The 10,000-nt window shown below is 57.5% G+C and overlaps 24 non-coding genes across 24 annotated transcripts in view; all 24 read left to right on the top strand.

Annotated features, from left to right (window-relative positions):
- The window catches only part of TRNAP-CGG (transfer RNA proline (anticodon CGG)), a 72-nt gene extending 36 nt beyond the window's left edge, over window positions 1–36 (top strand). Inside the window, exon 1 of the tRNA in view lies at window positions 1–36. This exon is cut by the window's left edge and continues 36 nt beyond it. This is a non-coding gene — a tRNA (tRNA-Pro).
- Window positions 37–450: 414 nt separating this feature from the next.
- On the top strand, window positions 451–522 carry TRNAP-UGG (transfer RNA proline (anticodon UGG)). The gene has a single exon. It is a non-coding gene; the product is annotated as a tRNA-Pro (tRNA).
- A 392-nt stretch (window positions 523–914) lies between these two features.
- TRNAH-AUG (transfer RNA histidin (anticodon AUG)) lies at window positions 915–986 on the top strand. The gene has a single exon. It is a non-coding gene; the product is annotated as a tRNA-His (tRNA).
- Window positions 987–1,126: 140 nt separating this feature from the next.
- Window positions 1,127–1,198, top strand: TRNAP-CGG (transfer RNA proline (anticodon CGG)). Its single transcript has one exon. It is a non-coding gene; the product is annotated as a tRNA-Pro (tRNA).
- Window positions 1,199–1,612: 414 nt separating this feature from the next.
- On the top strand, window positions 1,613–1,684 carry TRNAP-UGG (transfer RNA proline (anticodon UGG)). The gene has a single exon. It is a non-coding gene; the product is annotated as a tRNA-Pro (tRNA).
- Window positions 1,685–2,075: 391 nt separating this feature from the next.
- On the top strand, window positions 2,076–2,147 carry TRNAP-AGG (transfer RNA proline (anticodon AGG)). The gene has a single exon. It is a non-coding gene; the product is annotated as a tRNA-Pro (tRNA).
- Window positions 2,148–2,287: 140 nt separating this feature from the next.
- Window positions 2,288–2,359, top strand: TRNAP-CGG (transfer RNA proline (anticodon CGG)). The gene has a single exon. It is a non-coding gene; the product is annotated as a tRNA-Pro (tRNA).
- A 405-nt stretch (window positions 2,360–2,764) lies between these two features.
- On the top strand, window positions 2,765–2,836 carry TRNAP-UGG (transfer RNA proline (anticodon UGG)). The gene has a single exon. It is a non-coding gene; the product is annotated as a tRNA-Pro (tRNA).
- A 393-nt stretch (window positions 2,837–3,229) lies between these two features.
- TRNAP-AGG (transfer RNA proline (anticodon AGG)) lies at window positions 3,230–3,301 on the top strand. The gene has a single exon. It is a non-coding gene; the product is annotated as a tRNA-Pro (tRNA).
- A 140-nt stretch (window positions 3,302–3,441) lies between these two features.
- On the top strand, window positions 3,442–3,513 carry TRNAP-CGG (transfer RNA proline (anticodon CGG)). The gene has a single exon. It is a non-coding gene; the product is annotated as a tRNA-Pro (tRNA).
- A 414-nt stretch (window positions 3,514–3,927) lies between these two features.
- On the top strand, window positions 3,928–3,999 carry TRNAP-UGG (transfer RNA proline (anticodon UGG)). Its single transcript has one exon. It is a non-coding gene; the product is annotated as a tRNA-Pro (tRNA).
- A 392-nt stretch (window positions 4,000–4,391) lies between these two features.
- Window positions 4,392–4,463, top strand: TRNAP-AGG (transfer RNA proline (anticodon AGG)). Its single transcript has one exon. It is a non-coding gene; the product is annotated as a tRNA-Pro (tRNA).
- Window positions 4,464–5,089: 626 nt separating this feature from the next.
- On the top strand, window positions 5,090–5,161 carry TRNAP-UGG (transfer RNA proline (anticodon UGG)). Its single transcript has one exon. It is a non-coding gene; the product is annotated as a tRNA-Pro (tRNA).
- A 392-nt stretch (window positions 5,162–5,553) lies between these two features.
- Window positions 5,554–5,625, top strand: TRNAP-AGG (transfer RNA proline (anticodon AGG)). The gene has a single exon. It is a non-coding gene; the product is annotated as a tRNA-Pro (tRNA).
- A 140-nt stretch (window positions 5,626–5,765) lies between these two features.
- TRNAP-CGG (transfer RNA proline (anticodon CGG)) lies at window positions 5,766–5,837 on the top strand. Its single transcript has one exon. It is a non-coding gene; the product is annotated as a tRNA-Pro (tRNA).
- A 414-nt stretch (window positions 5,838–6,251) lies between these two features.
- Window positions 6,252–6,323, top strand: TRNAP-UGG (transfer RNA proline (anticodon UGG)). Its single transcript has one exon. It is a non-coding gene; the product is annotated as a tRNA-Pro (tRNA).
- Window positions 6,324–6,715: 392 nt separating this feature from the next.
- TRNAP-AGG (transfer RNA proline (anticodon AGG)) lies at window positions 6,716–6,787 on the top strand. The gene has a single exon. It is a non-coding gene; the product is annotated as a tRNA-Pro (tRNA).
- Window positions 6,788–6,925: 138 nt separating this feature from the next.
- TRNAP-CGG (transfer RNA proline (anticodon CGG)) lies at window positions 6,926–6,997 on the top strand. The gene has a single exon. It is a non-coding gene; the product is annotated as a tRNA-Pro (tRNA).
- Window positions 6,998–7,411: 414 nt separating this feature from the next.
- On the top strand, window positions 7,412–7,483 carry TRNAP-UGG (transfer RNA proline (anticodon UGG)). Its single transcript has one exon. It is a non-coding gene; the product is annotated as a tRNA-Pro (tRNA).
- Window positions 7,484–7,875: 392 nt separating this feature from the next.
- TRNAP-AGG (transfer RNA proline (anticodon AGG)) lies at window positions 7,876–7,947 on the top strand. Its single transcript has one exon. It is a non-coding gene; the product is annotated as a tRNA-Pro (tRNA).
- A 140-nt stretch (window positions 7,948–8,087) lies between these two features.
- TRNAP-CGG (transfer RNA proline (anticodon CGG)) lies at window positions 8,088–8,159 on the top strand. Its single transcript has one exon. It is a non-coding gene; the product is annotated as a tRNA-Pro (tRNA).
- A 414-nt stretch (window positions 8,160–8,573) lies between these two features.
- On the top strand, window positions 8,574–8,645 carry TRNAP-UGG (transfer RNA proline (anticodon UGG)). Its single transcript has one exon. It is a non-coding gene; the product is annotated as a tRNA-Pro (tRNA).
- A 598-nt stretch (window positions 8,646–9,243) lies between these two features.
- Window positions 9,244–9,315, top strand: TRNAP-CGG (transfer RNA proline (anticodon CGG)). Its single transcript has one exon. It is a non-coding gene; the product is annotated as a tRNA-Pro (tRNA).
- A 414-nt stretch (window positions 9,316–9,729) lies between these two features.
- TRNAP-UGG (transfer RNA proline (anticodon UGG)) lies at window positions 9,730–9,801 on the top strand. Its single transcript has one exon. It is a non-coding gene; the product is annotated as a tRNA-Pro (tRNA).
- Window positions 9,802–10,000: the final 199 nt, after the last annotated feature.

Genomic DNA, 10,000 nt, shown 5'->3' with positions numbered 1-10,000 from the left:
TGCGAGAGGTCCCGGGTTCAAATCCCGGACGAGCCCTCGCTGGTGTGTGCCTCGTGTGCCCCTCTCTCCACACGTGGCAGTGCGCTTTTGCAATGGTCTTGCTCGAGGGCACTCCAATCCGTGTCACGTACCCACGGGTGCTTCTCAACAAGGGTCTTGCTCGTTTCCGCCGCCTCGCAGCCTTTTTTGCGAATGGGACTTGATGATCGCGCCGAGGAAGCTCTTTCTTTGCTCGTGGTGGACTGCCATGGCTCGACTTCTCCAGGAAGGTGCGAGGCGTCTTTGGCTGGCTGGCCTTTTCACCGCTCTGTTCCTCTTCTCTTTCTGTCGCGCGGCCACGCTCGACTCCTCCTGCCTCTTTGGACTCAAGTGTCAGATCTTGTTTTTGCTGCAGCCTGTGCCAAATGGTGGCGCTGAGCCAGGTGCCTCGCAGCCCTTGCCTCCGTCGCTGGCTCGTTGGTCTAGGGGTATGATTCTCGCTTTGGGTGCGAGAGGTCCCGGGTTCAAATCCCGGACGAGCCCATGCTTGTGGAAGTCTTTGTTGCAGGTCTGTTGCATGCTGGGCTTCCTCCCGCAGGCTCATCTGTTGCATGGATTTTCTTGCAACTGACTGCTGGGAAGGCGGCATGTGCCGCCCGTCCCCAGGAAACCCCGACCACCCAACCAAGCCCGGACCTGTGGCAGATTTTGACCCCACGCACGCGGATCTCCACTTGTTTTGAGCTCTTTCGCTCCAAAAACATATGTTGGAGATTGCTGCTCGTTAAAATTCTCATGCGTCTCTCAGGGACTTTTTTTTTTTCCCTGTGGATGTTCCATGAGAGAGCCACGCTTTTCTCTGGAGATGCCAGGCAGGTGCTTCAGTTGGCAGTGCTGGCTACGCCATACAAATTGCAAAGCACCACTCTGTCGCTGGCTCATTGGTCTAGGGGTATGATTCTCGCTTATGGTGCGAGAGATCCCGGGTTCAAATCCCGGACGAGCCCCACTCTTTCTCTGCGGGGGAACCAGAGTGCTCATCTCCTTTTGCCCTCCCCCTGTTAGCTAAACCGCTCCGGCTGCTGCTTGTGGCCGAGCCTACAAAGGTGAGAGAATCGACGCTGCTGCACGGCACGCACCAAACGTTGGCTCGTTGGTCTAGGGGTATGATTCTCGCTTCGGGTGCGAGAGGTCCCGGGTTCAAATCCTGGACGAGCCCTCGCTGGTGTGTGCCTCGTGTGCCCCTCTCTCCACACGTGGCAGTGCGCTTTTGCAATGGTCTTGCTCGAGGGCACTCCAATCCGTGTCACGTACCCACGGGTGCTTCTCAACAAGGATCTTGCTCGTTTCCGCCGCCTCGCAGCCTTTTTTGCGAATGGGACTTGATGATCGCGCCGAGGAAGCTCTTTCTTTGCTCGTGGTGGACTGCCATGGCTCGACTTCTCCAGGAAGGTGCGAGGCGTCTTTGGCTGGCTGGCCTTTTCACCGCTCTGTTCCTCTTCTCTTTCTGTCGCGCGGCCACGCTCGACTCCTCCTGCCTCTTTGGACTCCAGTGTCAGATCTTGTTTTTGCTGCAGCCTGTGCCAAATGGTGGCGCTGAGCCAGGTGCCTCGCAGCCCTTGCCTCCGTCGCTGGCTCGTTGGTCTAGGGGTATGATTCTCGCTTTGGGTGCGAGAGATCCCGGGTTCAAATCCCGGATGAGCCCATGCTTGTGGAAGTCTTTGTTGCAGGTCTGTTGCATGCTGGGCTTCCTCCCGCAGGCTCATCTGTTGCATGGATTTTCTTGCAACTGACTGCTGGGAAGGCGGCATGTGCCGCCCGTCCCCAGGAAACCCCGACCACCCAACCAAGCCCGGACCTGTGGCAGATTTTGACCCCACGCACGCGGATCTCCACTTGTTTTGAGCTCTTTCGCTCCAAAAACATATGTTGGAGATTGCTGCTCGTTAAAATTCGCATGCGTCTCTCAGGGACTTTTTTTTTTCCCTGTGGATGTTCCATGAGAGAGCCACGCTTTTCTCTGGAGATGCCAGGCAGGTGCTTCAGTTGGCAGTGCTGGCTACGCCATACAAATTGCAAAGCGCCGCTCTGTCGCTGGCTCGTTGGTCTAGGGGTATGATTCTCGCTTAGGGTGCGAGAGGTCCCGGGTTCAAATCCCGGACGAGCCCCACTCTTTCTCTGCGGGGGAACCAGAGTGCTCATCTCCTTTTGCCCTCCCCCTGTTAGCTAAACCGCTCCGGGTGCTGCTTGTGGCCGAGCCTACAAAGGTGAGAGAATCGACGCTGCTGCACGGCACGCACCAAACGTTGGCTCGTTGGTCTAGGGGTATGATTCTCGCTTCGGGTGCGAGAGGTCCCGGGTTCAAATCCCGGACGAGCCCTCGCTGGTGTGTGCCCCTCTCTCCACACGTGGCAGTGCGCTTTTGCAATGGTCTTGCTCGAGGGCACTCCAATCCGTGTCACGTACCCACGGGTGCTTCTCAACAAGGGTCTTGCTCGTTTCCGCCGCCTCGCAGCCTTTTTTGCGAATGGGACTTGATGATCGCGCCGAGGAAGCTCTTTCTTTGCTCGTGGTGGACTGCCATGGCTCGACTTCTCCAGGAAGGTGCGAGGCGTCTTTGGCTGGCTGGCCTTTTCACCGCTCTGTTCCTCTTCTCTTTCTGTCGCGCGGCCACGCTCGACTCCTCCTGCCTCTTTGGACTCCAGTGTCAGATCTTGTTTTTGCTGCAGCCTGTGCCAAATGGTGGCGCTGAGCCAGGTGCCTCGCAGCCCTTGCCTCCGTCGCTGGCTCGTTGGTCTAGGGGTATGATTCTCGCTTTGGGTGCGAGAGGTCCCGGGTTCAAATCCCGGACGAGCCCATGCTTGTGGAAGTCTTTGTTGCAGGTCTGTTGCATGCTGGGCTTCCTCCCGCAGGCTCATCTGTTGCATGGATTTTCTTGCAACTGACTGCTGGGAAGGCGGCATGTGCCGCCCATCCCCAGGAAACCCCGACCACCCAACCAAGCCCGGACCTGTGGCAGATTTTGACCCCACGCACGCGGATCTCCACTTGTTTTGAGCTCTTTCGCTCCAAAAACATATGTTGGAGATTGCTGCTCGTTAAAATTCGCATGCGTCTCTCAGGGACTTTTTTCTTTTTCCCTGTGGATGTTCCATGAGAGAGCCACGCTTTTCTCTGGAGATGCCAGGCAGGTGCTTCAGTTGGCAGTGCTGGCTACGCCATACAAATTGCAAAGCGCCGCTCTGTCGCTGGCTCGTTGGTCTAGGGGTATGATTCTCGCTTAGGGTGCGAGAGGTCCCGGGTTCAAATCCCGGACGAGCCCCACTCTTTCTCTGCGGGGGAACCAGAGTGCTCATCTCCTTTTGCCCTCCCCCTGTTAGCTAAACCGCTCCGGTTGCTTCTTGTGGCCGAGCCTACAAAGGTGAGAGAATCGACGCTGCTGCACGGCACGCACCAAACGTTGGCTCGTTGGTCTAGGGGTATGATTCTCGCTTCGGGTGCGAGAGGTCCCGGGTTCAAATCCCGGACGAGCCCTCGCTGGTGTGTGCCTCGTGTGCCCCTCTCTCCACACGTGGCAGTGCGCTTTTGCAATGGTCTTGCTCGAGGGCACTCCAATCCGTGTCACGTACCCACGGGTGCTTCTCAACAAGGGTCTTGCTCGTTTCCGCCGCCTCGCAGCCTTTTTTGCGAATGGGACTTGATGATCGCGCCGAGGAAGCTCTTTCTTTGCTCGTGGTGGACTGCCATGGCTCGACTTCTCCAGGAAGGTGCGAGGCGTCTTTGGCTGGCTGGCCTTTTCACCGCTCTGTTCCTCTTCTCTTTCTGTCGCGCGGCCACGCTCGACTCCTCCTGCCTCTTTGGACTCCAGTGTCAGATCTTGTTTTTGCTGCAGCCTGTGCCAAATGGTGGCGCTGAGCCAGGTGCCTCGCAGCCCTTGCCTCCGTCGCTGGCTCGTTGGTCTAGGGGTATGATTCTCGCTTTGGGTGAGAGAGGTCCCGGGTTCAAATCCCGGACGAGCCCATGCTTGTGGAAGTCTTTGTTGCAGGTCTGTTGCATGCTGGGCTTCCTCCCGCAGGCTCATCTGTTGCATGGATTTTCTTGCAACTGACTGCTGGGAAGGCGGCATGTGCCGCCCGTCCCCAGGAAACCCCGACCACCCAACCAAGCCCGGACCTGTGGCAGATTTTGACCCCACGCACGCGGATCTCCACTTGTTTTGAGCTCTTTCGCTCCAAAAACATATGTTGGAGATTGCTGCTCGTTAAAATTCGCATGCGTCTCTCAGGGACTTTTTTTTTTTCCCTGTGGATGTTCCATGAGAGAGCCACGCTTTTCTCTGGAGATGCCAGGCAGGTGCTTCAGTTGGCAGTGCTGGCTACGCCATACAAATTGCAAAGCGCCGCTCTGTCGCTGGCTCGTTGGTCTAGGGGTATGATTCTCGCTTAGGGTGCGAGAGGTCCCGGGTTCAAATCCCGGACGAGCCCCACTCTTTCTCTGCGGGGGAACCAGAGTGTTCATCTCCTTTTGCCCTCCCCCTGTTAGCTAAACCGCTCCGGCTGCTTCTTGTGGCCGAGCCTACAAAGGTGAGAGAATCGACGCTGCTGCACGGCACGCACCAAACGTTGGCTCGTTGGTCTAGGGGTATGATTCTCGCTTCGGGTGCGAGAGGTCCCAGGTTCAAATCCCGGACGAACCCTCGCTGGTGTGTGCCTCGTGTGCCCCTCTCTCCACACGTGGCAGTGCGCTTTTGCAATGGTCTTGCTCGAGGGCACTCCAATCCGTGTCACGTACCCACGGGTGCTTCTCAACAAGGGTCTTGCTCGTTTCCGCCGCCTCGCAGCCTTTTTTGCGAATGGGACTTGATGATCGCACCGAGGAAGCTCTTTCTTTGCTCGTGGTGGACTGCCATGGCTCGACTTCTCCAGGAAGGTGCGAGGCGTCTTTGGCTGGCTGGCCTTTTCACCGCTCTGTTCCTCTTCTCTTTCTGTCGCGCGGCCACGCTCGACTCCTCCTGCCTCTTTGGACTCCAGTGTCAGATCTTGTTTTTGCTGCAGCCTGTGCCAAATGGTGGCGCTGAGCCAGGTGCCTCGCAGCCCTTGCCTCCGTCGCTGGCTCGTTGGTCTAGAGGTATGATTCTCGCTTTGGGTGCGAGAGGTCCCGGGTTCAAATCCCGGACGAGCCCATGCTTGTGGAAGTCTTTGTTGCAGGTCTGTTGCATGCTGGGCTTCCTCCCGCAGGCTCATCTGTTGCATGGATTTTCTTGCAACTGACTGCTGGGAAGGCGGCATGTGCCGCCCGTCCCCAGGAAACCCCGACCACCCAACCAAGCCCGGACCTGTGGCAGATTTTGACCCCACGCACGCGGATCTCCACTTGTTTTGAGCTCTTTCGCTCCAAAAACATATGTTGGAGATTGCTGCTCGTTAAAATTCGCATGCGTCTCTCAGGGACTTTTTTTTTTTCCCTGTGGATGTTCCATGAGAGAGCCACGCTTTTCTCTGGAGATGCCAGGCAGGTGCTTCAGTTGGCAGTGCTGGCTACGCCATACAAATTGCAAAGCGCCGCTCTGTCGCTGGCTCGTTGGTCTAGGGGTATGATTCTCGCTTAGGGTGCGAGAGGTCCCGGGTTCAAATCCCGGACGAGCCCCACTCTTTCTCTGCGGGGGAACCAGAGTGCTCATCTCCTTTTGCCCTCCCCCTGTTAGCTAAACCGCTCCGGCTGCTCCTTGTGGCCGAGCCTACAAAGATGAGAGAATCGACGCTGCTGCACGGCACGCACCAAACGTTGGCTCGTTGGTCTAGGGGTATGATTCTCGCTTCGGGTGCGAGAGGTCCGGGGTTCAAATCCCGGACGAGCCCTCGCTGGTGTGTGCCTCGTGTTCCCCTCTCTCCACACGTGGCAGTGCGCTTTTGCAATGGTCTTGCTCGAGGGCACTCCAATCCGTGTCACGTACCCACGGGTGCTTCTCAACAAGGGTCTTGCTCGTTTCCGCCGCCTCGCAGCCTTTTTTGCGAATGGGACTTGATGATCGCGCCGAGGAAGCTCTTTCTTTGCTCGTGGTGGACTGCCATGGCTCGACTTCTCCAGGAAGGTGCGAGGCGTCTTTGGCTGGCTGGCCTTTTCACCGCTCTGTTCCTCTTCTCTTTCTGTCGCGCGGCCACGCTCGACTCCTCCTGCCTCTTTGGACTCCAGTGTCAGATCTTGTTTTTGCTGCAGCCTGTGCCAAATGGTGGCGCTGAGCCAGGTGCCTCGCAGCCCTTGCCTCCGTCACTGGCTCGTTGGTCTAGGGGTATGATTCTCGCTTTGGGTGCGAGAGGTCCCGGGTTCAAATCCCGGACGAGCCCATGCTTGTGGAAGTCTTTGTTGCAGGTCTGTTGCATGCTGGGCTTCCTCCCGCAGGCTCATCTGTTGCATGGATTTTCTTGCAACTGACTGCTGGGAAGGCGGCATGTGCCGCCCGTCCCCAGGAAACCCCGACCACCCAACCAAGCCTGGACCTGTGGCAGATTTTGACCCCACGCACGCGGATCTCCACTTGTTTTGAGCTCTTTCGCTCCAAAAACATATGTTGGAGATTGCTGCTCGTTAAAATTCGCATGCGTCTCTCAGGGACTTTTTTTTTTTCCCTGTGGATGTTCCATGAGAGAGCCACGCTTTTCTCTGGAGATGCCAGGCAGGTGCTTCAGTTGGCAGTGCTGGCTACGCCATACAAATTGCAAAGCACCGCTCTGTCGCTGGCTCGTTGGTCTAGGGGTATGATTCTCGCTTAGGGTGCGCGAGGTCCCGGGTTTAAATCCCGGACGAGCCCCACTCTTTCTCTGCGGGGGAACCAGAGTGCTCATCTCCTTTTGCCCTCCCCGTTAGCTAAACCGCTCCGGCTGCTGCTTGTGGCCGAGCCTACAAAGGTGAGAGAATCGACGCTGCTGCACGGCACGCACCAAACGTTGGCTCGTTGGTCTAGGGGTATGATTCTCGCTTCGGGTGCGAGAGGTCCCGGGTTCAAATCCCGGACGAGCCCTCGCTGGTGTGTGCCTCGTGTGCCCCTCTCTCCACACGTGGCAGTGCGCTTTTGCAATGGTCTTGCTCGAGGGCACTCCAATCCGTGTCACGTACCCACGGGTGCTTCTCAACAAGGGTCTTGCTCGTTTCCGCCGCCTCGCAGCCTTTTTTGCGAATGGGACTTGATGATCGCGCCGAGGAAGCTCTTTCTTTGCTCGTGGTGGACTGCCATGGCTCGACTTCTCCAGGAAGGTGCGAGGCGTCTTTGGCTGGCTGGCCTTTTCACCGCTCTGTTCCTCTTCTCTTTCTGTCGCGCGGCCACGCTCGACTCCTCCTGCCTCTTTGGACTCCAGTGTCAGATCTTGTTTTTGCTGCAGCCTGTGCCAAATGGTGGCGCTGAGCCAGGTGCCTCGCAGCCCTTGCCTCCGTCGCTGGCTCGTTGGTCTAGGGGTATGATTCTCGCTTTGGGTGCGAGAGGTCCCGGGTTCAAATCCCGGACGAGCCCATGCTTGTGGAAGTCTTTGTTGCAGGTCTGTTGCATGCTGGGCTTCCTCCCGCAGGCTCATCTGTTGCATGGATTTTCTTGCAACTGACTGCTGGGAAGGCGGCATGTGCCGCCCGTCCCCAGGAAACCCCGACCACCCAACCAAGCCCGGACCTGTGGCAGATTTTGACCCCACGCACGCGGATCTCCACTTGTTTTGAGCTCTTTCGCTCCAAAAACATATGTTGGAGATTGCTGCTCGTTAAAATTCGCATGCGTCTCTCAGGGACTTTTTTTTTTTCCCTGTGGATGTTCCATGAGAGAGCCACGCTTTTCTCTGGAGATGCCAGGCAGGTGCTTCAGTTGGCAGTGCTGGCTACGCCATACAAATTGCAAAGCGCCGCTCTGTCGCTGGCTCGTTGGTCTAGGGGTATGATTCTCGCTTAGGGTGCGAGAGGTCCCGGGTTCAAATCCCGGACGAGCCCCACTCTTTCTCTGCGGGGGAACCAGAGTGCTCATCTCCTTTTGCCCTCCCCCTGTTAGCTAAACCGCTCCGGCTGCTGCTTGTGGCCGAGCCTACAAAGGTGAGAGAATCGACGCTGCTGCACGGCACGCACCAAACGTTGGCTCGTTGGTCTAGGGGTATGATTCTCGCTTCGGGTGCGAGAGGTCCCGGGTTCAAATCCCAGACGAGCCCTCGCTGGTGTGTGCCTCGTGTGCCCCTCTCTCCACACGTGGCAGTGCGCTTTTGCAATGGTCTTGCTCGAGGGCACTCCAATCCGTGTCACGTACCCACGGGTGCTTCTCAACAAGGGTCTTGCTCGTTTCCGCCGCCTCGCAGCCTTTTTTGCGAATGGGACTTGATGATCGCGCCGAGGAAGCTCTTTCTTTGCTCGTGGTGGACTGCCATGGCTCGACTTCTCCAGGAAGGTGCGAGGCGTCTTTGGCTGGCTGGCCTTTTCACCGCTCTGTTCCTCTTCTCTTTCTGTCGCGCGGCCACGCTCGACTCCTCCTGCCTCTTTGGACTCCAGTGTCAGATCTTGTTTTTGCTGCAGCCTGTGCCAAATGGTGGCGCTGAGCCAGGTGCCTCGCAGCCCTTGCCTCCATTGCTGGCTCGTTGGTCTATGGGTATGATTCTCGCTTTGGGTGCAAGAGGTCCCGGGTTCAAATCCCGGACGAGCCCATGCTTGTGGAAGTCTTTGTTGCAGGTCTGTTGCATGCTGGGCTTCCTCCCACAGGCTCATCTGTTGCATGGATTTTCTTGCAACTGACTGCTGGGAAGGCGGCATGTGCCGCCCGTCCCCAGGAAACCCCGACCACCCAACCAAGCCCGGACCTGTGGCAGATTTTGACCCCACGCACGCGGATCTCCACTTGTTTTGAGCTCTTTCGCTCCAAAAACATATGTTGGAGATTGCTGCTCGTTAAAATTCGCATGCGTCTCTCAGGGACTTTTTTTTTTTCCCTGTGGATGTTCCATGAGAGAGCCACGCTTTTCTCTGGAGATGCCAGGCAGGTGCTTCAGTTGGCAGTGCTGGCTACGCCATACAAATTGCAAAGCGCCGCTCTGTCGCTGGCTCGTTGGTCTAGGGGTATGATTCTCGCTTAGGGTGCAAGAGGGTTCAAATCCCGGACGAGCCCCACTCTTTCTCTGCGGGGGAACCAGAGTGCTCATCTCCTTTTGCCCTCCCCCTGTTAGCTAAACCGTTCCGGCTGCTGCTTGTGGCCGAGCCTACAAAGGTGAGAGAATCGACGCTGCTGCACGGCACGCACCAAACGTTGGCTCGTTGGTCTAGGGGTATGATTCTCGCTTCGGGTGCGAGAGGTCCCGGGTTCAAATCCCGGACGAGCCCTCGCTGGTGTGTGCCTCGTGTGCTCCTCTCTCCACACGTGGCAGTGCGCTTTTGCAATGGTCTTGCTCGAGGGCACTCCAATCCGTGTCACGTACCCACGGGTGCTTCTCAACAAGGGTCTTGCTCGTTTCCGCCGCCTCGCAGCCTTTTTTGCGAATGGGACTTGATGATCGCGCCGAGGAAGCTCTTTCTTTGCTCGTGGTGGACTGCCATGGCTCGACTTCTCCAGGAAGGTGCGAGGCGTCTTTGGCTGGCTGGCCTTTTCACCGCTCTGTTCCTCTTCTCTTTCTGTCGCGCGGCCACGCTCGACTCCTCCTGCCTCTTTGGACTCCAGTGTCAGATCTTGTTTTTGCTGCAGCCTGTGCCAAATGGTGGCGCTGAGCCAGGTGCCTCGCAGCCCTTGCCTCCGTCGCTGGCTCGTTGGTCTAGGGGTATGATTCTCGCTTTGGGTGCGAGAGGTCCCGGGTTCAAATCCCGGATGAGCCCATGCTTGTGGAAGTCTTTGTTGCAGGTCTGTTGCATGCTCCCTCCCGCAGGCTCATCTGTTGCATGGATTTTCTTGCAACTGACTGCTGGGAAGGCGGCATGTGCCGCCCGTCCCCAGGAAACCCCGACCACCCAACCAAGCCCGGACCTGTGGCAGATTTTGACCCCACGCACGCGGATCTCCACTTGTTTTGAGCTC

The sequence above is a fragment of the Ranitomeya variabilis genome, chromosome 4 (assembly GCF_051348905.1).
Source record: "Ranitomeya variabilis isolate aRanVar5 chromosome 4, aRanVar5.hap1, whole genome shotgun sequence".
NCBI lineage: Eukaryota > Metazoa > Chordata > Amphibia > Anura > Dendrobatidae > Ranitomeya > Ranitomeya variabilis.
The sequence above is the reverse complement of the archived record's forward strand: the minus strand, read 5'-3'. Positions and strand labels throughout refer to the sequence as shown.